A 27,983-nucleotide genomic window follows, 5' to 3' on the forward strand; every position below is an offset into this window, starting at 1 on the left:
TGTAGATCGCCTTGTGGTGCCATCCCAAAGAAGTTCAAAATCACTCTCACGGACCTTTTCCTGGACTGTGTCCAGCTGGTGGAATGACCTCCCAATCTCAATTCGTACAGCTGAGTCTTTACTCATTTTCAAGAAACATCTAAAGACTCATCTTTTTCGCCTGCACTTAACCAACTAACACTAGCACTTTTCCTTTTCTTGTCTTTTCATTTATAAAAAAAAAAAAAACCTGGCTATGTATTCTATACTAGACTAATTGAGACTTGTCATGGCACTTGTATACTGTAGTTGTTCTCTTGTTGACCTGACTGCTTCTAATGTTCTCATTTGTAAGTCGCTTTGGATAAAAGCATCTGCTAAATGATTAAATGTAATGTAAATGTAAATGTAGACCCCGGTCTAGAGTCGGCCATCCCACCGGGAGAGACAGGTGTGGCTGGGGTATCCCACGGAGACCGATGTTGTAGGTACAAAATGAACCCCCAAAAATCAAAGGCGTCCAGCTGATCCATTTCCCTTTCTGGCACAGGGTTATCCAGACCGGCGTTGAAAAGGTCTTTCAGGGCCGCATCATTATATCCCATTCCACCTGCAAGGGTCCAAAACACTTGTGCCACACCACCCACCTCATTTCCCTCTTGACGGAGGGTGGTTAATTTGAGGAATTTCGCCCTCCGCTCCTCCACACTGGCTGGGGAATGGACACGAAGTCCCACACCGCTGGATCTAGACATGATGGAGTCCTTCTGTAACGAACGGGAACACAGGAGACGAGAGATCCAAGAGCAGTGTGAGTTTTATTGGGTAATCCAAAATCAAAATCCAAAAAAAGGCAAAAGGTCATAACCAGAAACATCCATCCAAAAACAAAACAAAACAAAACAAACAGGAACAAGAAACAAGAAACAAGAACCACAAGGGAACGCGAGGAAACTAGGTGACGAAAGGTAAGGACTCCATGAAACAAACAGAAACAGACTGGTTTAAATAGGCAGGGTAATTACTATGAAGTGAAGACACCTGAGTGCAATTAACAGGAGTCCAATTACTGTGATGAAGGTACAAGGCCTTGTGGGAATTGTAGTGCCTGCGGTGAGGTGCCTATGGGGAAGTGAGACCACTAGTGGAGACCCAGGGAAACACAGACCAGACACCGTGACAAATGCCTTATGTTACTTTTGCGTTACTTCTTAAATATGGGCTGATCTTGCTTCTTTGCTTTTAAAATAAAAAGTTATGTTTTTGCTAAATGTAAAAGCCCTTTCGCATTAAAAGCCTCGGGCTGAAGGAAATGTATATTCACGTCTGTATAGCAGAATGAAGAAAAAGAAAGTTCAACACTCTTCAGCTATAAAAAAGAAGAAATGCTAGTTTATTTTGTGTAATTTTTGCTTATTAGTATGGTTGAATTGGACCATCGAATGTCAGCAGCAAATTGGTTAATGAAATGGGATTAAATACATAAAGGATATTTGTATTATTTAACATATTTAATTATTGCAGCTTTGGGTCAAATTTTGAGTTGATTTTAACTGTTTTTATTAATTCTGAGGAAAACTAAATCTGATTTTATTAATTAATTTATTTTGTGAGTGAAATGAATTAATGCATATAGACATTAATTCTAGAACTAAAGTAACATCTTACAGATTCCTCTCAACATGGGGACAGGAGAGCTTTCAATCAATAAGTGGGAAAAAAGTAACTGTCACTACTTATTTGAAAAAGTTACTCCAATATGTTTTTGTAAGTTAAAATGTTTAATGTTTGTTTGTTCGTGTGTGTGTGTGTGTGTGTGTGTGTGGGTGTGTTTATGCTACCTCTTGGGGACATGGATGTGTTTTTTTACCTTCCATGTGGGGACACGATGACCAACTGGGGACAAAATCTGTGTCCCCATTAGGATGCCCATTGGAACTGATAGGAAATAGCATGCTAATATAGCCTGTGCAAATTTCTTAGTTCCTTACTTGTGACCCCAGAAGGTGGTTTTACCAGTGTTGGAGTGTGAGGGTGTGTATTCGGATTTGCCCCCTGGAGCCGGGTCTTGGTACTGCAGTGTGCATATTTAATAAATCTCCGCCTCATATTTACATGTATGGCGGGAAACTAAGAAGACGTGTTTCCCCCTATGGTTCGGTTCTGGTACAGCATTGTGCATAATAAATAAATGCCAGATATTACATATCAATAAATGCCACATATCTGGACACAGGGAAGTTATCTCAAGTTAACTGCTCAGCATTTGATGGATATCAATCATGTATTATAGTAAATTAATAAAGTATGATGAATATAGACTATCCTACGCTTTGACTATAAAAATTAATATCATAAATTTCAGACACTTTGTATGCTATAGCCTAGTAGGATGTTTAGATCTTGTTGTACAAGCAGCCATAAAATATCAAATTGTTTTACCAAAACTTTGAAAAACAAACACTTGCTAAACATAGTCAATTACTAGTACTGAAATCAGAAACCCATGTTGTAATCCATGTTATGTTAGTATCATGTTAGTAGATCGCGTTGCTGATAGCTTTGGCTAGCTAACAAGATAGCACACGTGATTACCTTAGGTACAGCCTGTCCACGCAACACAGTAACCCCACACATTTGTATAGCCGCCAATACAAAGTAATGATAAAGCTATGAAACAACGTAGATTATGTAAATATTGTTATCCTACCTTAGACATGTTGTCGGCGAAGATAATGTCCAAACTATCGTTTGATGTCAACAGGGATGTACTGACAATCTGTGCATTCTGGAAAAGTCCAGAACGGCCGTCCGTTTAAACTGACGGAAAAAAGGCAAAGTATAAACATATAAACTACCGGTATTTATTTACTTCAGATCACCGTTCGCGGGGGCGGTATACGTCGCCATGGTAACCGCGGCGCGACTCAAGTTCGACCAATCAGAGACGTCAGTGTTTTGCTTAGAATTATGGGTAGTGTAGTATTTCTCGAGAAGATCGCAAATAACAAGGTTGTTTTTTATACTTTGTGGCTTTTATAGGAGCAGAAACTTTCGTTTCTCAGCCTCGTAGCTCGTGGTCAATCTAACTTGGATGGTTTAGGGGTCTCCAACCTTTTTTTGCTACTTTTTAAAAATGAAAGTGGCCGAGAGCTGTATGCAATAATTAAATCTCTTAATGTCTCATAACTCTCATATTAACAACTATGCTAACTGTTTTAGACCTCAGCGAGTTATTGTAGGCCTATATATGTCACCCTTAATTGACATATAAAAAATTATAATACTGTAAAAACACAATTATTCATTTTTTTATGTCAATTTAATAACTAGAGATGAAATGGTATGAAAATGTAATTTCATGATTATAGTGACCAAAATGAGCATGGTTATCACATTCAAAAAGTACTAATACTACACAATAAAATCAATTCACCAAGTTTTATGTCGAAAACCAGAAAATAACAAATAAACTTACCATCAATATGCACTTTTTGTTTGCATAAACATTAAAATAGTAACATTAAAAATGATGGCCAAATTTGAAAGGAGTGTCTTGCAACATGTTATCTACTAACATGTACAAGTTCAAATAAAGTTTTGACAAAAAAGTTTTTATAAAAAGATAAACCTCGCATATTTCAGTCTTTAAAAGACACCATATGTGAACGGCCCTTGGCGAGCTACCTCCAATCAGGCCACGAGCTACTCTCGCAAGCGACGTGTTGGAGACCACTTTAGACATTATGTCTGAAAATAAATATCCTAGCGAGAAAATGAATGGGTTTTTCCTGTTCTGTTGGGGGCCCCCTTGGAGGATCCACTGAGAAGCAGTTCACTTCAGCGCAGAATTCTCTATTTCTCTTATAAACCCACAGATGGCTATGTGATTTAAGCTTGTTAAAAGCCAGATAAAACGTCGCTGATATTCTCAACATATTGACGCAAAAAACAGGCGAAACATTGTTCCAAGAACAAACCAGTCAGAAGACATTTCACTCCACAACTTATGAATTAACTGTAGTAAAACAAACATTTTTTGGCAGAAATGTACCTGTATAAATTCATATTAAAAATGCTGTTATATTAATATAGTCATGTAGGCCTATATAGGCTATGTATTAAATGTAATGCAGTAGGCTAATGTTTTTTAGGAAGTTATGGCAGTTTATTTATTTATTTTTGCATTTATATTTATACTAAATGTTTGGGCTACTGTTTTTGATAACACATCAATCGTTTATAGAAAATCAACAAAAAAATCAATAAATATTTTCATAATTTTTCAGGAATTGTTGATTTTTTTTAAATGCTTGTAAGTCTGAACCAGAATATCAAGATATTTTATTATTTCGCATATGATGGTGTGAAGTAAAAAAGCACCACCATGTTATATGTATAATAAATATTTGAGCAAAAAACAAACACAAATCCCTTCTATTATTTTATCCCTTGAGGTAGCCCTCGCACACAAAAAGGTTGGTTGGAGGATGGAGACCCCCGGTATATAACTATGTTTTATAATTATACGTTTGTGTAATTTGGGGTTTCTGCCTGCAATGACATTTCATTATTTGCATTTTATGGCATTGTACATTTTTTGTTTTTATTTGAAGGCTGAAGCTTCATTAATAAATACTACCCCAATTATCATCATTGGTTTGATATGTTACTTGCTCGTCTGATAGGCTACAGTATTGTGGCATAGTATCAGGACATCCTGGCTAGTGTCTGTTGCACAGGGGCGAATGGCCGGATGATGGGCCTATTTGGGAGAAAGTCCAGGGCTGTTTTTTAGCCCCAGTCCATCCCTGGATGTCAAATCTATTTACTCTGCAGCATAACTCAACTGACAGCTAGATTTAACTTGGCAAAAGGTGATGATCCGGTTTCGCGCAGTAGATGAGATATAGTAGGTAAACACAGTAGTGCAAATTAATTACGAAATCTGCACTTATCTAAAAACAACATTTGATTTCAGTAAATTTACAATTACAATGTCGACTTCTTCAGGTAATCAGGTTAACGTACAGTACGCAATCTCCGAAGGCAGAAACTCTTCTTGAGACTGTCACTGACTTCGCAAATTCTAACTAAGGATAGTTAAAAAAATAATAATTGTAATGAATGCACATTTACATCTTTTTTTTGCAGTTTTGCAATTACAGACATCATACATTTCCTGTAGTTCTTGACCAGGTTTCACACTGCAGCAAGGATCTTCAGCTTCCTCCAAACATGCTCTATTGGGTTCAGGTCTGGAGACTGGCTAGGCCACTCCAGGAGCTTGAGATGCTTCTTATGGGGGCCACTCCTCAGTGGGCCCTGGCTGTGTGTTTCAGGTCATGCTGTAAGACCCAGTAACATCCCATCTTCATTGCTCTTACTGAGGGAAGAAGGTTGTTGGCAAAGATTTCACGATGCACGGCCCCATCCATCCTCCCCTCAATACGGTGCAGTCGTCCTGTCCCCTTTGCAGAAAAGCATCCATAAAGAATGATGTTTCCACCTCAATGCTTCACGGTTTGGATGGTGTTCTTGAGGTTGCACTCATCCTTCTTCTTCCTCCAAACACAGCAAGTAGAGTTTAGACCAAAAAGCTCTATTTTCATCTCATCAGACCACATGACCTTCTCCCATTCCCCATTTGTATGAATGAGTGTGTGGACAAGTGTCTTTTATACATGTAACAGTTCAAACCGGTGCAGTTAATAGAAGTTACGAGTTTAAACCGGTGCAACTAATAGAAGTAACGAGTTCAAACAGGTGCAGTTAATAAAAAGTGGAGAAAAGGAGGGCTTCCTAAAGAAAGACTAACAGGTCTGTGAGAGCTGGAATTCTTACTGGTTGGTAGGTGATCAAATACTTATGTCATGAACAATAAACTGCAAAAATATATATATATTTTTTTAAATATACAATGTGATTTTCTGGATTTTGGTTTTAGATTCTGTCACTTAGAGTAGAAGAGTATACCTATGATAAAAATGACAGGCTCTTACATGGTTTGTAAGTGGGAACCTGCACAATCCCCAGTGTATCCAATGCTTTTTCTCCCCACTGTAGATAACTGAGGGGAACACTTATTTTAAAAGTGCCATGTTGACACTGTTTTGGAGTTTCAACACTGAGTTCAAATGACTGCAAACAATCCCATATGATACTTCATCTGGTGCCAACTCTCAAGCAAAACTATATTCTTTCCAGTTATTAATTTAAAATAACTTTCATATTATCTGTAATCGAATGTGTCCATCCTACAATTCCCCCTTTAAAACCCTTGCCTCACACTTGAATTGCCAGGTAGGAGTTTATTTTAATAACTGATTGTTTCTTTTATCAACATGACAAAATATTTTGTCTTTTTTATTTATAATACAGAGCTTAACTGTAGAGACCTACATTTCAGTTGGATAAAGGAGGGTACATAAATTAACCAATATCAAAAGCGTATGTTGGTTGATTGTTGTGAGTTTTTCCATCTTATACACACACACACTCGAGACCGGCGTATGTCCTGGTTAAGACTATCCGGGTCCCCACATAGTCAACCCCTCCCCCACACCTTTACCCGCGCGCGCGTCTCTCGTCTGGAGCTAATGATTGCATCTCGTGACTCACTGCCACTGGACGAGCAGGTGCAAAGGAAGCATCAATCAACGTGTTCATCTCCAAGGTAAGCTAAACACTTTTATTTCAAATGTAATTCATGTGCTAACTGCATAACAAATGCCACTACAATATAGTATGGAGAAGGTTAATAACAAAGCAGGCCTTGCTAGCAATAATTTTAACTTTGCAGTTTTCTGTTCCAGTCGGGTTAAGTCAGTATCATGTTAGGTAACGTTAGTTTGCTAACGCGCCTATACATGTGCAATGTAAATGGAAACTATTTAGCTAACTACCACTACCAAGCTAACCATTAGCTAGATTGAAACTTAATGCATGCCATAAATCCTATTTTTTTGCGTGTGTTGTATAATTGAATCACAAATGTGATTGATAATCGATAAATTTGTGTTTTATATGATATGCACACTACAGTAGTTAGCTTGTATGTTAGGATGGACTACTATGACAATTAGCAAGTTAAATAGAGTATAGGATCTGTTGTCATTGCACTTCCGCACTACAGCGTGGTTGGGTTGTATGGCGGGAGAAAAGCTGCCATCAGGGGTAGGTACAATAATTATCTGTAGTAAAACCAATTAGACCACTTTTAAATATCTGAATGTTCATTTAAACTATTTAAACATTATAATGGACCTACTGTATAGATGTTTTATGTCGTAGAACAACTTCAAACATCTTTAAATGCTTGAAATCATTGATTTCACTGGTAGTTTAAGAAAACACGACTGCAATGTAGGCAACACAATCCCAATTATACCATATAAAGATTATTATTGTGTTATATCTGACAGGCTAAGAACTTCTTTATGGAGCCAAAAGAGTCTCAATAAAAATAAATGCACACACTACATTCACATATGCACACATAGGATTCATACATGCACACACATAATTCATAAATACACACACAGGATACACAAATGTGCACAAAATTCACAAATGCACACACAAAATTTAAAAAGCACAGAAGATTCAGAAATGCATACAAAATTCAGAAATGCACACACAATTCAGAAATGCAAATAACATTTACAAATGCGCTCAAGATTCACAAATGCACAGGACAAGATTCAGAAATGTATTTCTGATGCACACACACATATATCTTGATTTACAAACTGCTTGCGGTCTGTGAACTTCACTGCATTTGTGTGTGAATTTTGAGACTCCCCTGACTTAGCTCAACACAGGAATGCCTTTTTTTAAACAAGGAATGATCTGCAACCAATCAGATATCTCCCATGTTTTAGCCAATCACAAGAATGCACCCCACGTGGGGGATTGTTTACTTATAAGCCAATCAGCAAACGACTCACTTTCCTCTCGCAGCGAACGACTCACTTTCCTCAGCGAACGACTCACTTACCTCACGCAGCCGGACACCCACTTTGCGCAGCAGGAGACTCACTTTCCGCAGCTGGAGAGTCACTTTCCTCTCGCAGCGAACAACTCCCTTTCCTCACGAGTCGCACAGCGAACGATTCACTTTCCTCACGAGTCACGCAGCGAACGATTCACTTTCCTCACGAGTCACGCAGCGAACGATTCACTTTCCTCACGAGTCACGCAGAGAGCAACTCACTTTCCTAAGCGAACGACTCACTTTCCTCATGCAGCCGGAGACCCACTTTTCGCAGCCAGAGAGTCACTTTCCTCTCGCAGCGGACCACTGACTCTCTCTTCATGTAGGGACCAAATATTATAATTAAAGTGACTTCTATATTGCATCCAAAAGAATATTTAGATATATTTAAATATTCAAAAAGGTGTACCTTTTTTTTTTTTTTACTTTCATTAAAATATTTCAATAAAATGAAATAATTGCCTATTGCAAATTTATGAATCCATAGTTAACTTTTTTTTCTGCAGTCACTGGGTTATATGTATTGAGACATTTTTAAATTTATATTTTGTAAAAAATAATAAAAAATAAACCTGAATTGTATTCATTGAATTGTATCTAAACATCTGTATTTTCATACAATTTCATAAATAAGTAGGCTATAATATGCCGCACCACAGGCATATCGCGCTGTGTGAACGCGTTCATGTGATTGGCTTATAAGTAAACAATCCCCCATGTGGGGTGCATTCTTGTGATTGGCTAAAAGAAGGGAGATATCTGATTGGTTGCAGATCATTCCCTGTTTAAAAATTTGTGTGTAGAGCCAAGTCAGGGGAGTCTCAAAATTCACACACAAATGCAGTGAAGTTCACAGACCGCAAGCAGTTTGTAAATCAAGATATATGTGTGTGTGCATCAGAAATACATTTCTGAATCTTGTCCTGTGCATTTCTGAATCTTGAGTGCATTTGTAAATGTTGTTTGCATTTCTGGATTGTGTGTGTATTTCTGAATTTTGTGTGCATTTGTGTATCCTGTGTTTGTATTTATGAATCCTGTGTGTGCATATGTGAATGTAGTGTGTGCATTTATCTTTATTTAGACTATTTTGGCTCCATACTTCTTTGTCATACAATTGGCAATGGGTTATTTACTGCATTTAAACTTATGTATCTTGCTACTTTGGTTAATGGTTGCTACTTAGGTTTTCACTCATGGAGAGAAGACGACGACTTCGACCAATCCAAGATGCGGAGTACCATATCCAAGCGGGGATTGATAAGCCATGTCTCCAGCAGCGTTTTATCAATAATTTTAAAGGTAAATGTTAAACTCCTGAATATGATTTAGTTGGAATCAGTGAAATGCCTGCATTGATCAAGTCTCTTGCTCAAGGGCACACTGCACAATGGTGGTTGCTAGTACACAGGGATATTAAAACTGACAATTCAACAGCTTTTAGACATTTGATAAACCATTTATTCCTTCAGCACAGTGCTTTAAGCAATTTTGCTTCTGTGCCCAGCCTGATTGCAGTAATCTAAGGGTTTGACAGGGATTATTCCCTGTAAAAACAGACAAATTTTTTTTTTTTACCTTTTATTTAACCAGGTAGGCCGATTGAGAACAATTTCTCATTTGCAACGGTGACCTGGGGAGCAGCTGGGATTTGAACCCAGGACGTTGTACACACAAAGCATGCACTCTACCACTGAGCTACCAACTGCTAATTTAATCATCTTTTTCTTTTGTCTTAGGCCGAGGTGTTTTTGCCACTGAACTCATATTCAAAGGCGACTTTGTTGTGGAGTACCGAGGGAAACTACTGTCACAGCAGCAGGCAGAGCTCCAAACTATTGAGTACAATGAGTCTGCAAATGTTTTTCTTTTTGATTTTCAGTGGAAGAGTAAAACATGGTGGTAAGTAGATGAAGTGGCTATGTAGCAATGTTACAATGCAAGGGCCATGTCTAAAATCTAGAGTTGTTCTCTTTATGTTAGTGCCTTTGTCAGTACTACTTCAGTGACAGTTTTCTACCGTTCAGTGCACCTTCACAGTGACAGTTACCTACCCTTCAGTGCACCTTCACAGTGACAGTTACCTACCCTTCAGTGCACCTTCACAGTGACTGTTTTCTACCCTTCAGTGCACCTTCACAGTGACAGTTACCTACCCTTCAGTGCACCTTCACAGTGACTGTTATCTACCCTTCAGTGCACCTTCACAGTGACAGTTATCTACCCTTCAGTGCACCTTCACAGTGACAGTTACCTACCCTTCAGTGCACCTTCACAGTGACAGTTACCTACCCTTCAGTGCACCTTCACAGTGACTGTTATCTACCCTTCAGTGCACCTTCACAGTGACAGTTACCTACCCTTCAGTGCACCTTCACAGTGACTGTTATCTACCCTTCAGTGCACCTTCACAGTGACAGTTACCTACCCTTCAGTGCACCTTCACAGTGACAGTTACCTACCCTTCAGTGCACCTTCACAGTGACTGTTTTCTACCCTTCAGTGCACCTTCACAGTGACAGTTACCTACCCTTCAGTGCACCTTCACAGTGACAGTTACCTACCCTTCAGTGCACCTTCACAGTGACAGTTATCTACCCTTCAGTGCACCTTCACAGTGACAGTTATCTACCCTTCAGTGCACCTTCACAGTGACAGTTACCTACCCTTCAGTGCACCTTCACAGTGACAGTTACCTACCCTTCAGTGCACCTTCACAGTGACTGTTATCTACCCTTCAGTGCACCTTCACAGTGACAGTTACCTACCCTTCAGTGCACCTTCACAGTGACTGTTATCTACCCTTCAGTGCACCTTCACAGTGACTGTTTTCTACCCTTCAGTGCACCTTCACAGTGACAGTTACCTACCCTTCAGTGCACCTTCACAGTGACAGTTACCTACCCTTCAGTGCACCTTCACAGTGACAGTTACCTACCCTTCAGTGCACCTTCACAGTGACTGTTATCTACCCTTCAGTGCACCTTCACAGTGACAGTTACCTACCCTTCAGTGCACCTTCACAGTGACTGTTATCTACCCTTCAGTGCACCTTCACAGTGACAGTTACCTACCCTTCAGTGCACCTTCACAGTGACTGTTATCTACCCTTCCGTGCACCTTCACAGTGACAGTTACCTACCCTTCAGTGCACCTTCACAGTGACTGTTATCTACCCTTCAGTGCACCTTCACAGTGACTGTTATCTACCCTTCAGTGCACCTTCACAGTGACAGTTACCTACCCTTCAGTGCACCTTCACAGTGACTGTTATCTACCCTTCAGTGCACCTTCACAGTGACTGTTATCTACCCTTCAGTGCACCTTCACAGTGACAGTTACCTACCCTTCAGTGCACCTTCACAGTGACTGTTATCTACCCTTCAGTGCACCTTCACAGTGACAGTTACCTACCCTTCAGTGCACCTTCACAGTGACTGTTATTTACCCTTCAGTGCACCTTCACAGTGACTGTTATCTACCCGTGACTGTTATCTACCCTTCAGTGCACCTTCACAGTGACGGTTATCTACCCTTCAGTTCACCTTCACAGTGACGGTTACCTACCTTTCAGTGACACCTTAACAGTGACTGTTATCTACCCTTCAGTGACACCTTCACAGTGACTGTTATCTACCCTTCAGTGACAGTTATCTACCCTTCAGTGCACCTTCACAGTGACAGTTACCTACCTTTCAGTGACACCTTAACAGTGACTGTTATCTACCCTTCAGTGACACCTTCACAGTGACTGTTATCTACCCTTCAGTGACAGTTACCTACCCTTCAGTGCACCTTCACAGTGACTGTTATTTACCCTTCAGTGCACCTTCACAGTGACTGTTATCTACCCGTGACTGTTATCTACCCTTCAGTGCACCTTCACAGTGACGGTTATCTACCCTTCAGTTCACCTTCACAGTGACGGTTACCTACCTTTCAGTGACACCTTAACAGTGACTGTTATCTACCCTTCAGTGACACCTTCACAGTGACTGTTATCTACCCTTCAGTGACAGTTATCTACCCTTCAGTGCACCTTCACAGTGACAGTTACCTACCTTTCAGTGACACCTTAACAGTGACTGTTATCTACCCTTCAGTGCAGCTTCACAGTGACGGTTACCTACCTTTCAGTGACACCTTAACAGTGACTGTTATCTACCCTTCAGTGACACCTTCACAGTGACTGTTATCTACCCTTCAGTGCAGCTTCACAGTGACGGTTACCTACCCTTCAGTGCACCTTCACAGTGACTGTTATCTACCCTTCAGTTCACCTTAACAGTGACAGTTATCTACCCTTCAGTGACACCTTCACAGTGACTGTTATCTACCCTTCAGTGCACCTTCACAGTGACTGTTATCTACCCTTCAGTGCACCTTCACAGTGACTGTTATCTACCCTTCAGTGACAGTTATATACCCTTCAGTGCACCTTCACAGTGACTGTTATCTACCTTTCAGTGACACCTTAACAGTGACTGTTATCTACCCTTCAGTGCAGCTTCACAGTGACGGTTACCTACCTTTCAGTGACACCTTAACAGTGACTGTTATCTACCCTTCAGTGACACCTTCACAGTGACTGTTATCTACCCTTCAGTGCAGCTTCACAGTGACGGTTACCTACCCTTCAGTGCACCTTCACAGTGACTGTTATCTACCCTTCAGTTCACCTTAACAGTGACTGTTATCTACCCTTCAGTGACACCTTCACAGTGACTGTTATCTACCCTTCAGTGACAGTTATCTACCCTTCAGTGCACCTTCACAGTGACAGTTACCTACCTTTCAGTGACACCTTAACAGTGACTGTTATCTACCCTTCAGTGCACCTTCACAGTGACAGTTACCTACCTTTCAGTGACACCTTAACAGTGACTGTTATCTACCCTTCAGTGACACCTTCACAGTGACTGTTATCTACCCTTCAGTGCAGCTTCACAGTGACGGTTACCTACCCTTCAGTGCACCTTCACAGTGACTGTTATCTACCCTTCAGTTCACCTTAACAGTGACTGTTATCTACCCTTCAGTGCACCTTCACAGTGACTGTTATCTACCCTTCAGTGCACCTTCACAGTGACAGTTATCTACCCTTCAGTGCACCTTCACAGTGACGGTTATCTACCCTTCAGTGCACCTTCACAGTGACGGTTATCTACCTTTCAGTGCACCTTCACAGTGACTGTTATATACCCTTCAGTGCACCTTCACAGTGACAGTTATCTACCCTTCAGTGCACCTTCACAGTGACGGTTATCTACCTTTCAGTGCACCTTCACAGTGACTGTTATCTACCCTTCAGTGCACCTTCACAGTGACTGTTATCTACCCTTCAGTGCACCTTCACAGTGACAGTTACCTACCCTTCAGTGCACCTTCACAGTGACAGTTACCTACCCTTCAGTGCACCTTCACAGTGACAGTTACCTACCCTTCAGTGCACCTTCACAGTGACAGTTATCTACCCTTCAGTGCACCTTCACAGTGACTGTTATCTACCCGTGACTGTTATCTACCCTTCAGTGCACCTTCACAGTGACGGTTATCTACCCTTCAGTTCACCTTCACAGTGACGGTTACCTACCTTTCAGTGACACCTTAACAGTGACTGTTATCTACCCTTCAGTGACACCTTCACAGTGACTGTTATCTACCCTTCAGTGCACCTTCACAGTGACAGTTACCTACCTTTCAGTGACACCTTAACAGTGACTGTTATCTACCCTTCAGTGACACCTTCACAGTGACTGTTATCTACCCTTCAGTGCAGCTTCACAGTGACGGTTACCTACTCTTCAGTGCACCTTCACAGTGACTGTTATCTACCCTTCAGTTCACCTTAACAGTGACAGTTATCTACCCTTCAGTGACACCTTCACAGTGACAGTTATCTACCCTTCAGTGCACCTTCACAGTGACTGTTATCTACCCTTCAGTGCACCTTCACAGTGACTGTTATCTACCCTTCAGTGACAGTTATATACCCTTCAGTGCACCTTCACAGTGACGGTTACCTAACCTTCAGTGCACCTTCACAGTGACAGTTATCTACCCTTCAGTGCACCTTCACAGTGACGGTTATCTACCCTTCAGTGCACCTTCACAGTGACTGTTATCTACCCTTCAGTGCACCTTCACAGTGACTGTTATCTACCCTTCAGTGCACCTTCACAGTGACTGTTATCTACCCTTCAGTGCACCTTCACAGTGACTGTTATCTACCCTTCAGTGCACCTTCACAGTGACAGTTACCTACCCTTCAGTGCACCTTCACAGTGACGGTTACCTACCCTTCAGTTCACCTTAACAGTGACAGTTACCTACCTTTCAGTGCGCCTTCACAGTGACTGTTATCTACCCTTCAGTGACAGTTATCTACCCTTCAGTGCACCTTCACAGTGACTGTTATCTACCCTTCAGTGACAGTTATCTACCCTTCAGTGCACCTTCACAGTGACCGTTATTAGGGCTGCACGATATTGGGAAAAAATGACATTGCGATATTTTATTTTTCTGCGATATATATTGCGATATTTTTTCTTACAAACAAAAATGGGGTGAGCACACTTACATTCTCATTTTAAATGATTTAAACATCGACACCATCGTGTCAATTGATTAATCTGCGGGAGGGAGAAAGCAAGACAGCGCTCGTTACTTGCCTCAAGTAGGGATGGGCATTCGATTAAATTTTCTTAGGCGATCGTCGGGAGAATTAACGATTGACTATTGATTAATCATTAATATTTTTATATTGAAATTCATTATTTCTTTAACTTTTTATAAATTAAAAATGCAATGAAAATACAAAAATACAGTTTGTTTTGTCCTTGATGAGATCTCTATTACAAGATCAACTTGTGGCAGTGAAACTGGACATTCGGTAGACCTGAAGATTCCTGCGGTGCTCTAAAACAGCGGAACCTGCAGCTGCGAGCCGGCGTTCTTAAACAGAGACCCATGGCCACTTCATCCGTTTTCTGTGATCGGATAGCTATCCAATCATGAAAAGACCAAATGTAAATGCCCTCCGAAACGCGTTCGAGATGGATTTAAATCCGATCGCTCAAACCACTTCAGGAGGAGATCCGAGACGCATTCCAAACGAAACTGGACAAGAGTAAATGCATCTGGTTGTTGAAACCACATATGTAAATTTGACTTATCCCAAAAATGCTAAGAAATAAATGTGTGAGAGCGTGGTATAGGCTATATGTCATGTTATAGCCAGATATGACGACGCTACTTCAACACGCATCACCACAGATGAGCATCTATTCATCAAGCCAACGTGCAAACTATCGCAAATCAAAGTGAAAGTCATTCATCAACACACAAATCATCTTCATTAAAAGTAAAGAAACGAAATTATCTTACCAGGGCTGTTGCCGCAATATCTTGTTGCGGTCTTTGATTTAGAAATTTTCGCTGATGATCAATAAAATGCAGCTCATATCAGTTGCTTTCGGTGACGTCCAACAATTTAAATATGCATATAGCGCTGGAATTCAAGATCGGATTTATATCCGTTTTGCAAAAACACATTTATGTGACCAGGTGTAAATGGAATCGTTTTGATAAATCAGAAATCCGATCTGAGAAAACGCATTAAGTTCCCATAGAACTTCTGCACCAGTCTACTGATTTCTGTTGAGAAAGATAAGCATGTTGACATGACCTGGGATCAGACGCGACCGCAACCTGGTGACAGCCAGTCCAGCCGCCGAAAACACCCGCTCTGAGGGGACTGACGTTGCCGGGATGCACAGATACCTCCGCGCTAAAATCAATTCCATTGCTTCAAGACTCACACTACGCAACACAACCTGCATTAGTTTAATCGATAACAAATAAACATGATCGACGAAATTCTTAACGATCAATTATCGATCGCCGATTAATCATGCCCATCCCTAGCCTCAAGTATGTGAAACATCTCAATGTAACAATACAAAAGTGCTTTAACTAATGTTTCCAAATCATTGCCACCTGCAGACCAAAGCGTTACAGAATTGCAAATAAACTGATTTTTTTAGTTTGAGGCACACCGTTCTATTAAGCTGCATATCTGGGAATGAGCTAGAGATGTGCATATCTCTGTAAATTGCCTGGTTACTTGAACTAGTCATTATTTGTATTAAAAACAGCTAGGCACATGTGAAACCCTATTTTCAGAAAAGGCAAAAAACATGGTGTGAGTCATTTGTCCAATTTGCTTTTACAAATACATTATTCCATACAATAGTCGCTTATAGAATTGTATTCATTGGTACATCCTGCTCAAATAATTTAAGTTAACCAAATACTGCCTCTTCATAGTCGAACCTCTGTGCTAATACATATTAATGAAACAAATGTTTCTATACAGCATTGATGCAGGTGAAGAGGACTCCTCTCTTGGGAGACTTGTTAATGACGACCACAGAAGACCTAATTGCAAAATGAAAACCATAAAAGTAAATGAGAAACCACACTTGTGACTCTTCGCGATTCGAGATATTACAGCTGGAGAAGAATTGACTTACAATTACGGTGACTCAAACTGGGCATGGAGAGCACAGGTGAGTTACCTTTTTATTTCTATATCCAATATGCCACCTACCTGGAGAAGAGTTTATATTTCATGCAATTTGTTGCAGACACTCCAAACAAGAAAGCGGTAGTTGAATTTGTTTCTATCTTGGTTTACTTAGCAGGTTAACAAGGATGTACTACCTAGCGTGAAACCTGAGGTAGGAATTTATTAAGCGCATACTGTTTAAATCTTATCAAATGCAAAAATACATGTGAGTTGTTGTGGAGCAGCTGGGAACTTTTAGGTGTGGCCTATGCAATTGCACATTACAACTTGTAACATTTCCCTTTGTAGATTGGGAGTATAAAGTCTGCTGCTGCTATAGTACATGCTGATTCAGTAGGGACTGAACTCACCACAGTCACAACTGTAGACTCACAGCCTGCTGACACAGGTATAGACCACTACAACTCCTATAAACCAACTACAAACCCTTTCCTGAAATGCTGCTCTTTAATTGTTCAGCCCAATTAGTTTTTATGATACATTTCCTATGCCAAAGGATCACACCATCTGGTTTTTATGGAAATACCTTTATTTCCATAGTTTTATCAGATGTCACAGTGGATTCTGTTTTGGATTTATCTATTGTATGCACCCATTTTGTACACACAATTAGAACATACAAAGTTGTAGCAAAAAGTTAATTTAACTTCTGTTGCACTCATGCATCCATTAAAAATTATTGAATTACATGCCTGTATTACAAAGATTAGAACCACGTATGCAGAATAAATGCAGTGGTGCTGTCTGATCAATACCTATCCTCCTCTGCAAGGTTTTCCCATGTTTTTCTCAGTGTAAATGCCCTCTACCTATATTTCACTTGTTGCCATCTGTGTGGTTTCCTCTCCTAGCCCCCAAAACACACTTCACTGGCACAGACACCCTGTCCCCCTACCCCATCACACATATCACTGTTGCAGGTCTCAAACTCTAGACTGATTGATTAGTTATTGTGTAAGGGAAGTGAAAAGTATAAATAAGGACTAACAAATTATGTTGTTCTTGCAGATGATCATTTGCAGAGTGAGCGCTCGAAGGTAAGCGCATAAGTGCCCCAGACTGGGTCAGTTTGTGGATCTGCACTATGTATTCATGATTGTCAAAGTTTCCAGTGTCTGGTTCCAAAGTCAAATGAACATTGAATTATACTCTTGCATAGCCCAAAAACGTCACTTCTACATCTATTTGTTGCTATACTAATACTTCAAGCATAATATTGGCCCACATAGGTATGGACACTAAATCATTTCTCATGTTCTGTACTTCAAATTTGAAATTACACAATGACAATGTGGATACATGGTGTTTTGATGCAAGTAGGAAAGACTTTCACATTTGTTTCTCATCAAAAGAGTGCTATAAAGCAGAGTAAGGTAATTACTTAAACTATAAAGAGATTAATACACATAGCTTATGTTGGTAGCATGAGCAAAATGGTTTGAGGCTGACTTGATAACTCTGACTTTAGTCGAATAACTAATTCGTACCGCATGACCGTAACAAAGACAAGTCTGGTTTCCAAACCTGCATTTCTTTGCTGGCACCCTGTCATATTTACATTTAAAAGGTTTGTGATGTGTTTTCATTATATTGTTTCAAAGTACTGGTGTACAGAACAAAAGAAATTCATTTTCAACATGAAAATCTTATCATCCCTAGTGTCAGTCTGTCTGAAGTAATAGACCATTACAGATTACTTAAATCCAAATGAATTTATCAACCTTTTTGTAGTATTGCATTTCACTCTTTTTTTTTTAAACAATAATTTCTGGTACACTGATTGTTATATTTGGTTCAACAATTGCAGGCCAGGATTGACAAATTAAAAGAACACCACAATAGGTGTGAAACTCGGTATGAATCTACGGCAGAGAAGCGAAACGCTCTTCAAAGACAGCGAACCTTACTCCTACTGCAATTGGCAAACTTGGATAAAATGGTGAGTCATTTTATTGTACGTTGACAGAATTTAGGTAAAATATTTTCTGTTCTAAAAAATGTAGCAGGTAAACCTAGCCTGGGTAACGTCAGACCAATTCTCATTCGAGAACCACCTGTTCATTTTCTTGTATTTGAGGCCTGGTTTACGAATGCCCAGAGCCGTTTATTGGGCACTACGAATGTCTATCAAATGCGCTTGCTTATGAAATTGTTTAACAGTTGCTCTTTTTTCAAAACAAACTTACATTCTAAACTACTTAAAACACTATCTAAAGCTGCATCGAAAGGTAATTTCGCGTCTGATGCCATGTTGGATCCATAGAAACTTCTTCGATGTGTCGCATAGATGTCGTCATTGTCTTACTGATCCCTTCCCGTTCTGTGATTGGTTCCCTTTATCTGGGGAAAATTTAGTCCATGGTGTCCAGGCTGCCTTAGCAGCGTGAATCAAATCATGCGCAAGGCAGCCTGGGAACACCCAGGCTAAGGTAAACCAGGATTTGCATGAATTGAAAATAAGATTTACGTACTGCTATTTATATATTTGATGGAAAAGATTTTAAACATTACTGTTTGTAATTAATAGGCATAAGGGATAGGGAACAACAGTGATTTTACAATTGTATGTACTTAGTAAAAAAATCATTCTACACTCTTTCTGTAGCATTGAATTTTTTATTTGATTTTCAGCTGGGCCCAGAATCACATCCAGTCACTCCACCAGCAGAAGATTCGGTGATACCCTCACCAACAGACACACAGGTAATAAGACAGGTTTTTTTATATATAACCATTTAGTTTCAGAGCTGCACAGTATACATTATATTGTGGTAGTAATTATTTCCCAGCAACAATGTTTATCAGAATGTATTTGACAGAACGATGCGAGGATGGCATTATTACAGGCTTTGTCCCAACCCTGTTAGGGCATACTGGATTTTTTGCACATATTTACGATACGTATTTACATTTGTGAGTTATGAATGACAAATTGTAATCTAATTATATCGATTTCTACATTTTAAACGACTTACCACTAACGATGGCTACAAACACCCTCTAAACAAACCTGAAAGTTTGGTCGGCACTTTAACCTCATAGGTAGTAATGAGTATTTATGATAGCTTTTGGGGACATTGACCTGTATTTTAACTGTCCTTATGGGGACACCTTTGGCTTAGTGAGGATGGAGTCCTAGTCCTCTTAATGATAACCATTGGAACTCGTATGTAATTTCTTGCTGATATAATTTTTGTATATTTATACAACTAAAAACTATTATGATCCTACTACTGTTTTTTGCAAACTATAAGGTGCACCGTAGCAGTTTTCCTATATGGTTAATTGGGTACATCCGTCAGTAAAAACCATTATAAATCCTAAAATATTGTTTGTCTAATTACTTTGTCCGCTGAAGTTTGGAGACGATGTATTTAAATGGCTACCCTCCTACACTGTTCATAAAAGATGGATAGAAACATTCTCTAAACAGAAGTTGGTAAAAACCTCAGGTCTTTATTTCAAATCCACTGTGCTTGTGTACAGAGCAAAAACAATAAAATATGTGTTGGCCCCAATACTTACAGAGCGCACTGTAGATGTGTCAACTGGTTCCTGGATTTGAATTTCTGTGTCACATGTCACTCTAGCAAAAGGAAAAGCTTGGTTTCCCCTTGTTTTTGTTTTGTAAGACTGTTATTCAGTCTCAATAAAGTGCCTAATCTGTTTTTTAATTTCATAGCCTCAAATGATCATTATTTTTTATTACAGGTATGGTCAGAAATTGACCATGCATCTCCTACCAGCGAATGTGTACCGCCACTGGAAAGAACAGAGAGTGTATTTGTAAGTAACAACATTAATTACTTGCCTAAGTCTGTCAATTAGGGTTACATAAAATATCTACCTTTTAAGTCACTATTCTTGAAAGTTTGTGGTCTGAAGATCACATTTAACTGTGACAGGGTTTAAAAGGTATACGACTCACCAAGAAATATTTTGATTGTGTACTGCTCTGCATACAACTGTATAATGTCTAAATGTTAAACCAATATGTCTCCAATGATCTCTTTGTAAGAGACAAAACCACAGTAAGATTATTTATCGAAATGTCATGATGAGAAAGTGCATTATAAAAGAAATTGGTCCAAGTCACGCTCGGCCAACATGAAATTGTAGGCTATTATTTTTGCTGTTGTGCTCCTGTATAAATTGAGGATAGAACGAACAAGCGATGTGTGATGTTATTTGATACCTTCTGGGGACATTGACCTGTATTTTAACTGTCTTTATGGGGACACCTTGTTTAAGTGGGGCTTGCATTATATGCATGATAATATAATTTGTGTAGAATTCTCAATACCTTTTATATTTGTCATGTTTGACTGATTACAGGTTGCCTTCCAAAACCACATGGACACAGATTCCAGCTCTGCAGAAGATGTGAATGTGTCCCACTCCAATCCCAAGGTAAGAAAGTATAGATGATGGCCACAGTTCATAAGTTTGAAGAATTCGTTAATTTTATCTTGACTGATTTTCGAAACGGTTTAAAAGGCAACTCTTTCAATGTTTGTTTGATACTTTAGACCAATTCATACTTGATAACTTGCATTTATTTTTGCAATTAGATATTAAACTATATTATTAATCTGTTCTGGTCCATGCCTAAATTCTAATATAATCACATCCAGTGTTTGGAATAACGGCGTTTTAAAAGAACGGCGTTATTTTTTCAGTAACGGGGAAATCTAACTTATTACTTTTCCCGTCGTTACAACGCCGTTAACGTTACTGAACGTTAAATGCAGTGCGTTACTATGCATTGATTTAATATGCAATCTGAACGCACCCCTGGCTCACACAGCGAGTGAGCAGGTGGGTTAATAACGAAATAAGCGTTATTATTATGATTGGCTAAGGCAGAGTCATGTGTTTCATGGTAGCCAATCAGAGCCAGTGTTTTTACACAGACGCGCCAGCGACGCCAAGCGCCAAACACACACAGTCACACACACGCAACAGCTACACAGAGATTCGCAGCAGCAGGAGAAATGGCGAGTCAGGAGCAATCCGATGAAAAGTTGGCATTTTCAAGGTGGAGATATAAGCACTACTTATATAAGGCAAGAACGTGCATGTAATGTGTGACACACGCATCTACAAAGCTAGTGGCCAAAAACACTTTTCTTACTAAGAGTGCAGGATAAAACTCTTGCTGTCTGTTGACGTGCAATAAATCTCGAAAGTTATGTACGAACACCTGTCTGTTCTACTCATTTCAACTGACTTGTGAAAACTGCTAAAAAAAAAATATATATATTTGACACATAGCAACTTTTTTTTTTTTTTTTTACAGTAACGCAAATAGTTACTTTCCCTGGTAACGAGTTACTTTTATTATAGAGTAATTCAGTTACTAACTCAGTTACTTTTTGGAACAAGTAGTGAGTAACTATAACTAATTACTTTTTTAAAGTAACGTTCCCAACAGTGATCACATCGCAATTCAAATAAATTGGATCATTGCTTTAGAGAAGTGACTACTAATTATAAATGTAGAGAACAGAAAATCATTGCATGCACATAACAAAAATGATCACTTTTACATTTTTCTTTGCAGTTTACAATTGTATGTACTTTAGTTAAAAAATCATTCTACACTCTTTCTGTAGCATTGAATTTTTTATTTGATTTTCAGCTGGGCCCAGAATCACATCCAGTCACTCCACCAGCAGAAGATTCGGTGATACCCTCACCAACAGACACACAGGTAATAAGACAGGTTTTTTTATATATAACCATTTAGTTTCAGAGCTGCACAGTATACATTATATTGTGGTAGTAATTATTTCCCAGCAACAATGTTTATCAGAATGTGTTTGACAGAACGATGCGAGGATGGCATTATTACAGGCTTTGTCCCAACCCTGTTAGGGCATACTGGATTTTTTGCACATATTTACGATACGTATTTACATTTGTGAGTTATGAATGACAAATTGTAATCAAATTATATCGATTTCTACATTTTAAACGACTTACCACTAACGATGGCTACAAACACCCTCTAAACAAACCTGAAAGTTTGGTCGGCACTTTAACCTCATAGGTAGTAATGAGTATTTATGATAGCTTTTGGGGACATTGACCTGTATTTTAACTGTCCTTATGGGGACACCTTTGTTGCTAATATAATTTGTGTAAAATTCTCAATACCTTCTACCTTTTATATTTGTCATGTTTGACTGATTACAGGTTGCCTTCCAAAACCACATGGACACAGATTCCAGCTCTGCAGAAGATGTGAATGTGTCCCACTCCAATCCCAAGGTAAGAAAGTATAGATGATGGCCACAGTTCATAAGTTTGAAGAATTCGTTAATTTTATCTTGACTGATTTTTGAAACGGTTTAAAAGGCAACTCTTTCAATGTTTGTTTGATACTTTAGACCAATTCATACTTGATAACTTGCATTTATTTTTGCAATTAGATATTAAACTATATTATTAATCTGTTCTGGTCCATGCCTAAATTCTAATATAATCACATCCAGTGTTTGGAATAACGGCGTTTTAAAAGAACGGCGTTATTTTTTCAGTAACGGGGTAATCTAACTAATTACTTTTCCCGTCGTTACAACGCCGTTAACGTTACTGAACGTTAAATGCGGTGCGTTACTATGCGTTGATTTAATATGCAATCCGAACGCACCCCTGGCTCACACAGCGAGTGAGCAGGTGGGTTAATAACGAAATAAGCGTTATTATTATGATTGGCTAAGGCAGAGTCATGTGTTTCATGGTAGCCAATCAGAGCCAGTGTTTTTACACAGACGCGCCAGCGACGCCAAGCGCCAAACACACACAGTCACACACACGCAACAGCTACACAGAGATTCGCAGCAGCAGGAGAAATGGCGAGTCAGGAGCAATCCGATGAAAAGTTGGCATTTTCAAGGTGGAGATATAAGCACTACTTATATAAGGCAAGAACGTGCATGTAATGTGTGACACACGCATCTACAAAGCTAGTGGCCAAAAACACTTTTCTTACTAAGAGTGCAGGATAAAACTCTTGCTGTCTGTTGACGTGCAATAAATCTCGAAAGTTATGTACGAACACCTGTCTGTTCTACTCATTTCAACTGACTTGTGAAAACTGCTAAAAAAAAACTAATTCTTTGACATATAGCAATTTTTTTTTTTTTTTACAGTAACACAAATAGTTACTTTCCCTGGTAACGAGTTACTTTTATTATAGAGTAATTCAGTTACTAACTCAGTTACTTTTTGGAACAAGTAGTGAGTAACTATAACTAATTACTTTTTTAAAGTAACGTTCCCAACAGTGATCACATCGCAATTCAAATAAATTGGATCATTACTTTAGAGAAGTGACTACTAATTATAAATGTAGAGAACAGAAAATCATTGCATGCACATAACAAAAATACTGGATACTGGATTTTTTGCACATATTTACGATACGTATTTACATTTGTGAGTTATGAATGACAAATTGTAATCTAATTATATCGATTTCTACATTTTAAACGACTTACCACTAACGATGGCTACAAACACCCTCTAAACAAACCTGAAAGTTTGGTCGGCACTTTAACCTCATAGGTAGTAATGAGTATTTATGATAGCTTTTGGGGACATTGACCTGTATTTTAACTGTCCTTATGGGGACAACTTTGGCTTAGTGAGGATGGAGTCCTAGTCCTCTTAATGATAACCATTGGAACTCGTATGTAATTTCTTGCTGATATAATTTTTGTATATTTATACAACTAAAAACTATTATGATCCTACTACTGTTTTTTGCAAACTATAAGGTGCACCGTAGCAGTTTTCCTATATGGTTAATTGGGTACATCCGTCAGTAAAAACCATAATAAATCCTAAAATATTGTTTGTCTAATTACTTTGTCCGCTGAAGTTTGGAGACGATGTATTTAAATGGCTACCCTCCTACACTGTTCATAAAAGATGGATAGAAACATTCTCTAAACAGAAGTTGGTAAAAACCTCAGGTCTTTATTTCAAATCCACTGTGCTTGTGTACAGAGCAAAAACAATAAAATATGTGTTGGCCCCAATACTTACAGAGCGCACTGTAGATGTGTCAACTGGTTCCTGGATTTGAATTTCTGTGTCACATGTCACTCTAGCAAAAGGAAAAGCTTGGTTTCCCCTTGTTTTTGTTTTGTAAGACTGTTATTCAGTCTCAATAAAGTGCCTAATCTGTTTTTTAATTTCATAGCCTCAAATGATCATTATTTTTTATTACAGGTATGGTCAGAAATTGACCATGCATCTCCTTCTACCAGCGAATGTGTACCGCCACTGGAAAGAACAGAGAGTGTATTTGTAAGTAACAACATTAATTACTTGCCTAAGTCTGTCAATTAGGGTTACATAAAATATCTACCTTTTAAGTCACTATTCTTGAAAGTTTGTGGTCTGAAGATCACATTTAACTGTGACAGGGTTTAAAAGGTATACGACTCACCAAGAAATATTTTGATTGTGTACTGCTCTGCATACAACTGTATAATGTCTAAATGTTAAACCAATATGTCTCCAATGATCTCTTTGTAAGAGACAAAACCACAGTAAGATTATTTATCGAAATGTCATGATGAGAAAGTGCATTATAAAAGAAATTGGTCCAAGTCACGCTCGGCCAACATGAAATTGTAGGCTATTATTTTTGCTGTTGTGCTCCTGTATAAATTGAGGATAGAACGAACAAGCGATGTGTGATGTTATTTGATACCTTCTGGGGACATTGACCTGTATTTTAACTGTCTTTATGGGGACACCTTGTTTAAGTGGGGCTTGCATTATATGCATGATAATATAATTTGTGTAGAATTCTCAATACCTTTTATATTTGTCATGTTTGACTGATTACAGGTTGCCTTCCAAAACCACATGGACACAGATTCCAGCTCTGCAGAAGATGTGAATGTGTCCCACTCCAATCCCAAGGTAAGAAAGTATAGATGATGGCCACAGTTCATAAGTTTGAAGAATTCGTTAATTTTATCTTGACTGATTTTTGAAATGGTTTAAAAGGCAACTCTTTCAATGTTTGTTTGATACTTTAGACCAATTCATACTTGATAACTTGCATTTATTTTTGCATTTATTCATGCAATTAGATATTAGAGTAATTGCGTGCCTGAAACAAAAATGCTTGCTTTTACTTTTTTTTTTTTAGCAGTTTAAAATATTTTATTATATTAATTATCATTTTATTTTTATAAATATTTTTTTGTGGATGTTAGAAGGAAATACTTTTATTCTACAGACATTGGGAGATATTGTAGTTCTGTTTCAGTGACACAGACCTTGTTTTTAGGAAATTTAATTTGCTGAATTCTGATTAATTTCAGTTTAAAAAACAAATGCTTGGATATGATTCTGAAGACTCACTAAGCAGCATGGAAATAACAGAGGATGAATATGTACATAAGTTATGTACGAACACCTGTCTGTTCTACTCATTTCAACTGACTTGTGAAAACTGCTAAAAAAAAAAAAAATTATTTGACACATAGCAACTTTTTTTTTGTTTTTTTACAGTAACGCAAATAGTTACTTTCCCTGGTAACGAGTTACTTTTATTATAGAGTAATTCAGTTACTAACTCAGTTACTTTTTGGAACAAGTAGTGAGTAACTATAACTAATTACTTTTTTAAAGTAACGTTCCCAACAGTGATCACATCGCAATTCAAATAAATTGGATCATTGCTTTAGAGAAGTGACTACTAATTATAAATGTAGAGAACAGAAAATCATTGCATGCACATAACAAAAATGATCACTTTTACATTTTTCTTTGCAGTTTACAATTGTATGTTCTTTAGTTAAAAAATCATTCTACACTCTTTCTGTAGCATTGAATTTTTTATTTGATTTTCAGCTGGGCCCAGAATCACATCCAGTCACTCCACCAGCAGAAGATTCGGTGATACCCTCACCAACAGACACACAGGTAATAAGACAGGTTTTTTTATATATAACCATTTAGTTTCAGAGCTGCACAGTATACATTATATTGTGGTAGTAATTATTTCCCAGCAACAATGTTTATCAGAATGTGTTTGACAGAACGATGCGAGGATGGCATTATTACAGGCTTTGTCCCAACCCTGTTAGGGCATACTGGATTTTTTGCACATATTTACGATACGTATTTACATTTGTGAGTTATGAATGACAAATTGTAATCAAATTATATCGATTTCTACATTTTAAACGACTTACCACTAACGATGGCTACAAACACCCTCTAAACAAACCTGAAAGTTTGGTCGGCACTTTAACCTCATAGGTAGTAATGAGTATTTATGATAGCTTTTGGGGACATTGACCTGTATTTTAACTGTCCTTATGGGGACACCTTTGTTGCTAATATAATTTGTGTAAAATTCTCAATACCTTCTACCTTTATATTTGTCATGTTTGACTGATTACAGGTTGCCTTCCAAAACCACATGGACACAGATTCCAGCTCTGCAGAAGATGTGAATGTGTCCCACTCCAATCCCAAGGTAAGAAAGTATAGATGATGGCCACAGTTCATAAGTTTGAAGAATTCGTTAATTTTATCTTGACTGATTTTCGAAACGGTTTAAAAGGCAACTCTTTCAATGTTTGTTTGATACTTTAGACCAATTCATACTTGATAACTTGCATTTATTTTTGCATTTATTCATGCAATTAGATATTAGAGTAATTGCGTGCCTGTAACAAAAATGCTTGCTTTTACATTTTTTTTTTTAGCAGTTTAAAATATTTTATTATATTAATTATAATTTTTTTATTTTTATAAATATTTTTTTGTGGATGTTAGAAGGAAATACTTTTATTCTACAGACATTGGGAGATATTGTAGTTCTGTTTCAGTGACACAGACCTTGTTTTTAGGAAATTTAATTTGCTGAATTCTGATTAATTTCAGTTTAAAAAACAAATGCTTGGATATGATTCTGAAGACTCACTAAGCAGCATGGAAATAACAGAGGATGAATATGTGCCAGGGTCAGATTGTGAAAGTGAGACCAGCTCAGAGGGAGGCAGTATATTAAAGAAAAATGCTGCCACCCTGGCCAGTCCTGCTGTTAAAGATGGAAAAAGAAAAACATACAAGGGACCTAGAAACCGGAACTCTGAATCTGACACATCTGGGGAAAGCTCCATAACTTCACTTACAGTCATGCACAGTCAAAAGACTGACGATGGATCTAGAAGATACACCAAAAAGCATTACTGTCTCTTTTGTGAGAAACCACAATCCAAAATCGCCAGGCATCTGGAACTTGTTCATGGAGATCAATCTGAAGTCGCTAAGGCCATTTCATCTCCAAAGAACTCCAAGGAAAGAAAGCTCCAACTGACTATACTAAGGAAACAGGGGGACAGAAAACACAATGTAGATGTCATTAGAAAGGGAAAA

At 38.5% G+C, this 27,983-nt stretch overlaps 1 protein-coding gene and 1 long non-coding RNA gene across 3 annotated transcripts in view; both read left to right on the forward strand.

Annotated features, from left to right (window-relative positions):
- LOC132109881 (short transient receptor potential channel 7) overlaps window positions 1-27,983 on the forward strand; it is a 168,337-nt gene that overhangs the window by 129,488 nt on the left and 10,866 nt on the right. The window lies entirely within an intron of this gene.
- On the forward strand, window positions 5,407-26,550 carry LOC132109882 (uncharacterized). Of its 2 annotated transcripts, none has more exons than XR_009424561.1 (14): window positions 5,407-5,713; window positions 5,746-7,155; window positions 9,162-9,277; window positions 9,715-9,877; window positions 16,353-16,545; window positions 16,678-16,716; window positions 16,854-16,953; window positions 17,417-17,602; window positions 18,373-18,504; window positions 19,197-19,268; window positions 20,277-20,975; window positions 22,207-22,278; window positions 24,807-25,508; window positions 26,448-26,550. It is a non-coding gene; the product is annotated as an uncharacterized LOC132109882 (long non-coding RNA). The 2 variants fall into 2 exon arrangements; XR_009424562.1 differs by having other exon boundaries at window positions 5,407-5,681.

The sequence above is a fragment of the Carassius carassius genome, chromosome 29 (assembly GCF_963082965.1).
Source record: "Carassius carassius chromosome 29, fCarCar2.1, whole genome shotgun sequence".
Classification (NCBI taxonomy): Eukaryota; Metazoa; Chordata; class Actinopteri; order Cypriniformes; family Cyprinidae; genus Carassius; species Carassius carassius.